Source organism: Rhinopithecus bieti, unplaced genomic scaffold, assembly GCF_001698545.2.
Source record: "Rhinopithecus bieti isolate Rb0 unplaced genomic scaffold, ASM169854v2 scaffold_7580, whole genome shotgun sequence".
Classification (NCBI taxonomy): domain Eukaryota; kingdom Metazoa; phylum Chordata; class Mammalia; order Primates; family Cercopithecidae; genus Rhinopithecus; species Rhinopithecus bieti.
The window spans coordinates 789,371-800,116 of NW_016805470.1; positions in this window are offsets into that span (position 1 = coordinate 789,371).

Below are 10,746 nucleotides of genomic sequence, written 5' to 3' on the forward strand. Positions count from 1 at the left end.
AAATGCCAGCTATCTGTATGTCTCCAGCTCGGCTGTTGGAGGTTGAGTTCCTAGGAAGCTGATTGTGAGAAGGAGTTTAGGATGCAGGATGTTGATCAAAGAGTGATCTAGGGTTCAACACCCATGAAAGGGAGTGGGGGAGCATGAGTGTTCAGAGGGAGGAATCAAACCATGGTACAGGCCCAGAGACAGCCTGTCCTGATCCCAGGCAGCTCTGGAGCTAGAATGGCCTATCTGAGTTGTCCAGTTTGCGTCAAGATGCATGGGCCTTCCTATGCCTGCCTCTGTTAGTGATTCACCCAGGAAGGGGCATGACTTTGGGCGAAACAGCTCACTATAGCAGGGGCCAGCCCTAGAGCAGCTGACAGCTAAGGGTCATCTGCCTGCAGCACTCACAGCAGTTTGGGGAACGAGCCCTCCATCGAGGGGGCTCTGAGCCATGTGTCTCCATGTCCCCCACCTACATTCTGTCCAGCGCCAAGAACAGAGCAGTGACATGGCAGGTCGCCTAGGCTCGTGCCCACAGGGATTATCCTCTAGCTGGTGGAGACAGGTGTTCAATCACATTTGAAAAGATATGAAAAGTACAATGAGAAATAAAAGTAAACAAGTAGACAAATTCGTGAATAAATAAGCTAATTAAATTTAGTGAATAAGTGCCAAAAAGAAAATAAAAGTGACAGCCACCTCTCCCTAGTGGTGGAGTTAGGAAGACCCTATAGCCTTACTTTGTTTATTTTTATTTATTTTAGACAGAATCTTGCTCTGTCGCCCAGGCTGGAGTGCAGTGGTGCAATCTTGTTTCACTGCAACTTCTGCCTCCCAGGTTCAAGCAATTCTTCTGCCTCAGCCTCCTGAATAACTAGGAGTACAGGCACACACCACCACGCCTGGCTGGTTGTTGTTTGTTTTTCTTTTTTTCTTTTAGTAGAGACGGGGTTTCACCGCATTAGGCAGGCTGGTCTCGAACTCCTGACCTCAGATGATCTACCTGCCTCGGCCTCCCAAAGTGCTGGGATTACAGGCATGAGTCACTGCGCCCAGTCAAGATAGCCCTACTTTGGATGGAGGTACCAGAGAAAGATTCTCTGAGGAAGTGATGTTTGAGCTGAAATGTTAATAACTGCAATAAAAATAATGATTAAAATTTAACTTAATTAATGTGCTTCCTACCTGCCAGGAACTGTTTCAGGTGCCTTACACATATTTATTTAATTTTCATAGTAATGTAAGAAAGTAGGTGCTATTATTCTTTCCTCTTTCCAAATGAGGAAACTGAGGCACAGAGAAATGAAGCCACTTTATACACAATTGCACAGCACATAAGATGCAGACCTGAGATTTGAACCCAAGCCAGCAGAGACTGCACTCTCGGCTGCTATGCTTTACTGCATGTGAAGAGCCAGCTGTGCAAAGACATAGACAGCTGTGTTCCAGGTAGAGGCCACATGCATCGGTTTGAGGCCCTTCCAATAACATTTATTGGGAATCACTTTTCCCACACAGTCTTGTGGGAGGGTGACCCTTGGCTCCCATTTCCCACTGCCCCTTTCTCTTCCTCAGGCTGAGGAAGACGGATCCTGCTGCAGCCTGTCTTCAGTACAGCCCACAGTGGGCGCCTTGACTCACACGACTCACACGGTGCATATGCTCCCTCCTAGAACTTGGATCTTAACAGATCAGAACGGAGAAAAGCTTCAGAAGGCACTAAAGGTGGTGGTGGTGGTAGAGCCCTAGGCAGTGTTCTAACCAGGGGATTTCTGCTGATACAGTTGCTGTGTTCCAGTTACCAATTGCTGGGTAACAAGCAAATGATAACTTAAGGCTTAAAATAATGACAGTTATTGGCCAGGCACGGTGGCTCATGCCTGTAATCCCAGCACTTTGGGATGCTAAGGAGGGTGGATCACCTGAGGTTGGGAGTTCCAGACCAGCCTGACCAACTTGGAGAAACCCCGTCTCCACTAAAAGTACAAAATTAGCTGGGTATGGTGGCGGGCGCCTGTAATCTCAGCTACTCGGGAGGCTGAGGCAGGAGAATCGCTTGAACCCGGGAGGCAGAGGTTGTGGTGAGCCGAGATCGCACCATTGCACTCCAGCCTGGGCAACAAGAACGAAACTCTGTCTCTAAATAAATAAATACATAATGACAGTTATTTTGTTCTTGAATCTGCAATTTGGGTGGGGCTTGGTGGGGACGTGTCATCTCTGGTCAACTCAGCAACAGCTGGTGTGGCTCAAAGACTGGAGGCTGGAATCATCTGAAAGCTCATTTACTCACCTTGCTGGTGGTTGACGCTGAGCCCTAAGCTGTGGTTGTCAGCTAGAACACCTACCCATGACCCCTCCACATGGCCTGGGCTTCCTCACAACATGATAGCTGCGTTGCAAGGCCAAGCATATCCAGAGAGAAGGAGCACCAGAGGAAAGCCATCTCGCCTTTATGGCCTTGTGTTGGAAGTCACCTAGTGTTGCTTCTGCCACATTCTATTCATTGAGGCAGTTCCTCCCCATTCCAGTAGACTCCAACTCATCATAAGAGGTGGAAAGATTTTGGAAGAGCTTATGGGACTGGAAATATTGCTGTAGCTATTTTTGGAAGTATACAATCTGCCATGCTGTTTCTTGCTGGCTGCTTCTTGACTCTCTGGAAATTCATGGGATCCAGTATTCCCTAGGTCTGGTCTGTCTCTTACCATCCTCTCCAATGTTTGCTTAATTTCCACTCCCCGTCCCCTTTTGCTTAAGCCATCAAGAGTCAGTTTATTTTGCTTGTGACAAAGAACGCTGACCCATATAGGCGCTGATGTAGAGACGAACCAGATGTGTCTAAGAAACAGAGTGAAGTCAAAGTGTCCTGCAGCTTATTACCCTCTTCTTGACACTGGTCAGTTGCCCTGACCTTCAATCCCTAGATGGTAACCAAAGAAGGAGATTCAGAGGCCAATACCTTGACTCTGACCACTCCAATATCTTCTCATTCAAGTCATCTTTGTAGTTTCTTCAGGCCTAAAGGGATGTCCTTCGGAAAGATCCCTGGCCTCCTGTTCATTGATCAGCCAGAGGAGGTTATGACTATTTCTTATGTTGAAACAAGCAAAAGACAGGGGTGGTGTAAGTGATGGAAGTTCTCGTATTGGAGTTCTCCAGAGAAACACAACTAACAGCATGTGTATACAGACAGAAGAGATTGATTACAAGGAACCGGCTCAAGGAATTATGAAGGCTAACAAGTCCCAAGATCTGTAGTTGGCAAGCTGGAGACCCAGGAGAGCTGGTGGTGTAGGCTCAATCTGAGTCCGAAAGCCTGAGAACCAGGAGAGTCAATGGTGTAGTTTTAGTCGAAAGGCCAGCAGGCTTGAGATCCAAGAAAAGCCAACGTTTCAGTTCAAGCCCAAAGGCAGGGGAAAGCTGAGTTTGAAGGCAGTGAGGCCGGAGGAATTCCCTCTTACGCAGAGGAAAGTCAGCCAATTATTGTCCCATTCAGGCCTTCAATTGATTGGATTAGGCCCACCCACATCAGGGAGGGCAATCTGCTTTACTCAAAGTCTACCAATTTAAATGTTAATCTAATCCAAGAAATCCTCACAGAAGTGTCCAGAATAATATTTGACCAAATGCCGGGGCACCCCATGGCCCAGTCAAATTGACACATTATAACTGACTATCACAGTGCTGAAGTTGGCCATTGAATAGACCTTAGAAAGCAGTGGCAGTCTAAGTTGGCTGTTGCTATTTATAAAATCGGTTTGCATCAAACATAGGCATGGGAGGCAGGGAGTTAATATTGTCCAATAACAACAATATTTAATGAGCTCTTATCATGTGCCAAATAGATAGATAGTATTGTTATTTCTATTTTACGGAGAAGGAAGCTGAGTCCCTGAGATGTTGAGTAGCTTCTCATAGATTAATAAGTTAGTAATGGCGAAGCAGACAGTGAATTCAGGCAGTCTAGCTCCAGAACTCTCACGTGCACAACCGTCACAAAGTACATTTCTTTTCCTTGCCTGAAACATTTCCCCAACGTCTTTCTGGAATGAGAAAAGGGCAGTTTGGTGAACATGCCATACAGTGTATGTTTATGCATGTATGTGCATGTGTGTTGCTGGTATTACAGCAACTGTTTGACACTTGCACACTGTGTGACACTGACTTCATTTCTTCCCTCTTTCAAAGGCATTTGCATTTTTAGAGAAGTATCTGGAGAAGGCAATACTTCATCCAGATTACAGGATTAAGTATTACTCTCTTGGGGGAATTTAAAGTATTAGCATGGGAACCTATTTGGATTACAGGACTTCCCAATCATCCCTCAAATTTTAGGATGCCTCCAGAACTGGGTGAGGTTCCAGAATCCTGTCTCACTAGACCAGGTCAAGTGACACAGCCCAGCTGACCCTCTTTAATCCCCCTTCTCTCCAGAGAAGTTGTCAGCCAAGATGCCAACAGGGAATGTGTTGATCTTCTGAGCTGTGTGAACCCAGGGAGGTTATGCTTAGGGGAGACTGAGGCCTTTTTAATCTCCAGACAAGGGCTAAACCCCATTTCCATAGCCTCAGAGCTGACCTGGATAGATGAGAGGGTGGTATGGTGACGCACTGGCATTTACATTTCTTCTTCTTCTTCTTCTTTTTTTTTTTGAGACAGGGTCTCACTCTGTTGCCCAGGTCTGGAGTGCAGTCACACAATCTCGGCTCACTGCAACATCCACCTCCTGGGTTCAAGTGATTCTCCCACCTCAGCCTTCTGAGTAGCTGGGACTACAGGCACGTGCCACCACACCCAGCTAATTTTTTTTCTTTTTTTTTTTTTTGGTAGAGATGGTGTTTCACCATGTTCGCCAGGCTGGTCTCAAACTCATGACCTCAAGTAATCCACCTGCCTCAGCCTCTCAAAGTGCTAGGATTACAGGCGTGAGCCACTGTGCCTGGCCAGCATTTACATTTCTTGAGTATCCAGAGGCAGGAAGTGGGAGTGGTGATTGCGAATGAGGAAAAGATGTTCATTATTATTACTTCCATTTGGCAATGTACTGGAGCTTCCAGAGCAATAAAGTAAGAAACAGAAATTAAAAGGGTAAGGATTGGAAAAGAAGAACTAAAATTGTCTTTATTTGCAGTCAACATCATTATATACAATTATAGAAAAATCCAAAAGTATCTAAGGTTAGTAGGATTAATAAGTGAATTTAGTAAAATTACTGGATATAAGGTTAATATAAAAGAGTAATCGTGGCCGGGCGCGGTGGCTCACGCCTGTAATCCCAGCACTTTGGGAGGCCGAGGCGGGCGGATCACAAGGTCAGGAGATCGAGACCACGGTGAAACCCCGTCTCTACTAAAAATACAAAAAATTAGCCAGGCGCGGTGGTGGGCGCCTGTAGTCCCAGCTACTCGGGAGGCTGAGGCAGGAGAATGGCGTGAACCCAGGAGGCGGAGCTTGCAGTGAGCCGAGATCGCACCACTGCACTCCAGCCTGGTGGACAGAGCGAGACTCTGTCTCAAAAAAAAAAAAAAAAAAAAAAAAAGAGTAATCGTATTTCTATATACCAGCAACAAAATTTTTTTAATAAATTTTAAAAGATACCATTACAACAGCATCAAAAGTCATGAAATACTTGGAAAAAAGAATATAACAAAAGATGTGTTAGGCGTCTATCCAGAAAATGGTAAAATATTAATGAGAAAAATGAAAGATCTATATACAGGTTCATGAATTGGAAGACTACAAATGGATCTATGGGTGCAGTGCAATTGCAATAAAAATCACTATCTATCCATCTAGCCTAAAATGTATATGGAAATGCAAAAACCCAAAAGTAGCCAAGAGTATTTTAAAGAAGAACAAAATGAGAAGACTATCCCTACTAGATACCAAGATTCATTATAAAGCTATATTGATTAATATGATGAGGTATGACAGGAGGACGATAAGGCCAATGGAACAAAATGGAGGCCAGAAATAGACCCATGGATGGATACTTGATTTATAATAAAGATAAAATGAAGGTTTTAAAAATAAATGATGTTGGGTCAGTCGAATATCCATAGAAAAAAAATTAAAATCCGGCTGGGCGCAGTGGCTTACGCCTGTAATCCCAGCACTTTGGGAGGCTGAGGTGGGCGGATCATCTGAGTCCAGGAGTTTGAGACCAGCTGGCCAACATGGCGAAACCCCATCTCTGCAAAAATACAAAAATTAGCAGGCATGATGGTGGTTGCCTGTAATCCCAGCTTCTGGGGAGGCTGAGGCAGGAGATTGAACCCTGGAGGCAGAGGTTGCAGTGAGCAGAGATTGCGCCACTACACTCCAGCCTGGGTGACAGAGCAAGACTCCGTCTCAAAAAAAAAAAAAAAGAGAGAAAGAAAAAAATTAAAATCCAAACTGTACCTGCGAAGACAAACGTGACTCCATCTTGGATGCTAATACACCTTGTTGACTTCTGATTAAACCCAGTCACATGAATGCCTCCTGATTTCTATTTTATTTACTGTCCTTAGTGTGAGAACATGTATTCATTATAAATCCTGCCTTTAAATCAAAGCAACCTTGATGTTATCATACAAGTTATAGGCTATGACACACACAGCATTCTTGCCTGTTCTGCAGGGTTGCCTTTCATTGTCTTTACAGAACATATACACTCTTTCCCTATGGTATGTAAGCTCTGATTTTAGGGAGTAACAGTGGGGAAATCTACCTGTATTGCTGCCGCCTAAGACTAGGCTTCTGTACATAAATTCCCTAATAAACCATCCCCTACTCACAAACTAGATTTGTCTGCCTCATTCTTTGGTTTATTGGCTCCTTCTGCATTTGCGGATCACTTTGCATATCCAGCCCTTTCACAGAACAATCAGGGATCACTTTACCTATATGGTCCTTTCTGGAACACTACCCCACAGCATTCACAAAAATAAATTCCAGGTGGATGGCAAATCTAACTGTGAAGAGTAAAACAATAAAGATAACATAGAAAAAACTGCTACCTTAGAATATGAAAGATTTATTAAATGGTGCACACAAAAAAGCATTAACCATAAAGGAAAACATTAATAAATTGAACTACATTAAAATTTAAGACATTGTGTTAATCAAAAAACACCAGTAAGAAACTAAAAGGGCAAACCATAAAATGAAAGAAAATATCCATGACACATAAAATGGACGGAAGTTTATATCCAATGGATGTCTACAAATCAATAAAGAACAGACAACGCAATTAAAAAATAGGTTAGACACTTAAAAATGCACTGTAAACAAAATTTCTTAGAAAAAGAATTTGGAGGAAAGATACTTTATTCCAGTGAAAAGTTTGCAAACTGGGAAGACACAGCCTTCATGTAAAATGAAGATGCTTTCCAAAGAACAAAGGGAAAGCTCAGGTTTTATAGCAAAACTTGCCACCCCCGTTCCCAATTAGGTTCATTTATGCAAATGAAGGATTCAATCTTGCTCTGATTGGTCAATACAGTCGAACCCTGATTGGTCAAGGCAGGTGACCTCTGACTGGTTGGTTCAGGTGAGATCTGTAAGTCCCAAAGTTAAAAAGGTGTGAGCATTCTGGGAATGCAGAGTACACGTATAACCTCTAGTCAGCAAATGGCTGTTTGGCTGTATTTTATTTTATTTTACTTTATTTTATTTTATTTTATTTTATTTTAGGATGGAATCTCACTCTGTTGCCCAGGCTGGAATGCAGTGGCGCAGTCTCAGCTCACTGCAACCTCTGCCGCCTGAGTTCAAGCGATTCTCCTGCCTCAGCCTCCCCAGTAGTGGGATTACAGGTGCCTGCCACTGCACCCGGAAAAGAGGGGGAAAGGGGAGCATCAAAATGTCCACATTCCCAGGATGTCATCAGGAATGACAGAGTACTAACCCCCAAATTCCCCTCCTCCATTAAAGCAGTAAGAACATTGACAAATATTGTCAAAAACAACATGTTCAGAACTCTGTAAAAGGCTTCCAACAATCTGAGGAGTGCTTATTCAATTTAAAAAAAAAAAAAGGTACGAATATTAGTTCAAATGGTAAGAGCTTTGTAGTGGGTTTTTTCTTGTTTGTTTGTTTTCTGAGTCTCACTCTGTCACCCAGGCTGGAGTGCAGTGGCCCAATCTCAGCTCACTGCAACCTCCACCTCCTGGGCTCAAGAGCTCCTCCCACCAGCCTTTTGGGAAGCTGGTAGTATAGGCACATGCCATCATGCCCAGCTAACTTTTGTACTTTTTGTAGAGACAGGGTACCACCATGTTGCCCATGGTGGTCTCAAACTCCTGGGCTCAAGCGATCCACCTGCCTCGGCCTCCCAATGTGCCGGGATTACAGGTATGGGCCTCCCTGCTCGGCCTCTTTGTAGTGTTTTTACTTCCCATCTCCTTGATTGTCTTGAAAACCGACATCCCTACAGTTATAGTGAAAATCAGTAGCTTGGCAGACACTGGAAAGGGCAGAACAGGTTTCGAGCTCCTCCAAGACATCATTCCCAGTGAATTATTATTATTTGACCTCTCTGGTGGTTCCCTAAAATCTTCACTTGTAGGGTTTCTTTTTATTTGAGCAGACTCAGAGCTTGCTCAGTACAAATAGACTCTTTCCCCTAGGAGTTTGTTGAAAACAAGCAGTGGAAATTGTTTACCATCAAAACTACCAAAAGTTGGGGCAAATAGGATAAACAAAAAGCTAACTAAAAATATTAAAAGATGAGAAATGAGATGTCCATAGGGAACTTTGAAAAGCTCCAATATACATTTGGAAATCTAGGAGGACATTTGCATGCATAGGACTGTGCACCTGCCCAGGACTTCCTAAGATATTCCTGTACACCTGCCTAGGAATAACTTAGGATGACCTAAATTTTTACCTCTGGCTGCTACACAGGAAGGAAGTGGAGGATAAGGAATAGCTGTAACTTCCTGCCTGAGAATTGAAGGTATGTCCTAACATACACAAGGAGCTCCTCAACTAAGGCTGGGGAGCTTATTGGTTCAAGACATTTAAGAGAATCTGTGTTCAATAATTAGCTGACTACCAAGCTAATTGAGCAGAGACTCCATTGGCAATACACAACTTGAAAGAATTAATACAAGAAAGTCACTAAATGAACAACAAAAATCACAAGCCCTTGGGGAGCAGTGAACTTTGGCTTCCAGAGTCGCCACATTATTTTCAACATCCAATTTTCAAGCAATATATGAGACATACAATGAACTAAGAAAATATAGCCTATACCCAAGAAAATTTTAAAAACTCAATAATAACTGTTCCTGAGGAAACCCAGATATTGGATTTACTAGACAGTTTAAATAGCTGTTTTAAATATGTTCAAAGAACTAAAAAAAAAAACAAAAGCTATGTGTAAAAAAAGTTTTTATGAGGAAATGGCTCACCAAATAAAGCATATCAATAATAGATAGAAATCATATGAAAGAACAGAACTTCTGGAGTTGAAAAGTATAATAAATAAAATAAAAAATGTAATAGAGGGACTCAGGAACAGATTTCAGCTGACAGAAGAAAGAATAAGCAAACTTGAAAACAGATTAATTTGAGGTTAGAGACCAGCAAGGCTTGTTTTCTAGTCACAACCCTGCTGAACAAAATAGGATCTGGTCCAGACAGGATGAAATGAAGACACTGGCTGAAACCAGCAGGTGATGACAAAAGTAATCCTCAGCTGCCCTCATTGCTCATTAGCATAAATCACTTCCACCAGTGCCAAAGCAGTTTTACAAATGCCATGGCAATGACGCAGAAGTTACCACCCCTTTCCTACAAAGTTCTAAATAGCCCACACCCTCAATTTGCATCAACCTGCCCCTTAATTTGCATGTAATTGTAACTGGGTAAAATACAGTTGCCAACACCTTGCCAACTCTGGGTGCACTGCCTATGAGTTAGCCCTGCTCCACAAGGAGCAGCACCATTCAATAGATGATTGCCGTCTGGCAGGGCACAGTAGCTCATGCCTGTAATCCCAGCACTTTAGGAGGCCAAGATGAGCAGATCACTTAAGGTCAGGAGTTCAAGACCAACCTGGCCAACACGGCGAAACCTCGTCTCTACTAAAAATACAAAAATTAGCCAAGCGTGATGGTGCACACCTGCAATCCCAGCTTTTCAGGAGGCTAAGGCAGGAAAATCACCTGAACCCAGCAGGTGGAAGTTGCAGTGAGCCACTGCACTCCAGCCCGGGTGATAGAGCAAGTGAGACTCCATCCCAAAAAAAAATAACTATATATATATATACACACACACATTTTTTTAATGAAAAATACAATCTACGTTAATCAGTTGGAAACTGAACAACACATTTCCAAGTAATTCATGGATCAAAAAGGAAGTCTCAAGGAAAAGTAAAAGATGTACTGAATTGAATTAAAATGAAGATAACCACATATCAAAATTTGTGAGACACAACTAAAACAGTACTGAGGGGAAAATTCATAGAATATTTACATCAGAAAAAAATGAAAAGCCTCAAATCAACAATCTAAACTCACACCTTAAGAACATAGAAAAAGGGCGGGGCGCAGTGGCTCACGCCTGTAATCCCAGCACTTTGGGAGGCCAAGGCGGGCGGATCACCTGAGGTTGGGAGTTCCAGACCAGCCTGACCAACATGAAGAAAACCCATCTCAACTAAAAATACAAAATTAGCCAGGTATGGTGGCACATGCCTGTAATCCCAGCTACTCCGGTGGCTGAGGCAGGAGAATCGCTTGAACCCAGGAGGCGGAGGTTGCA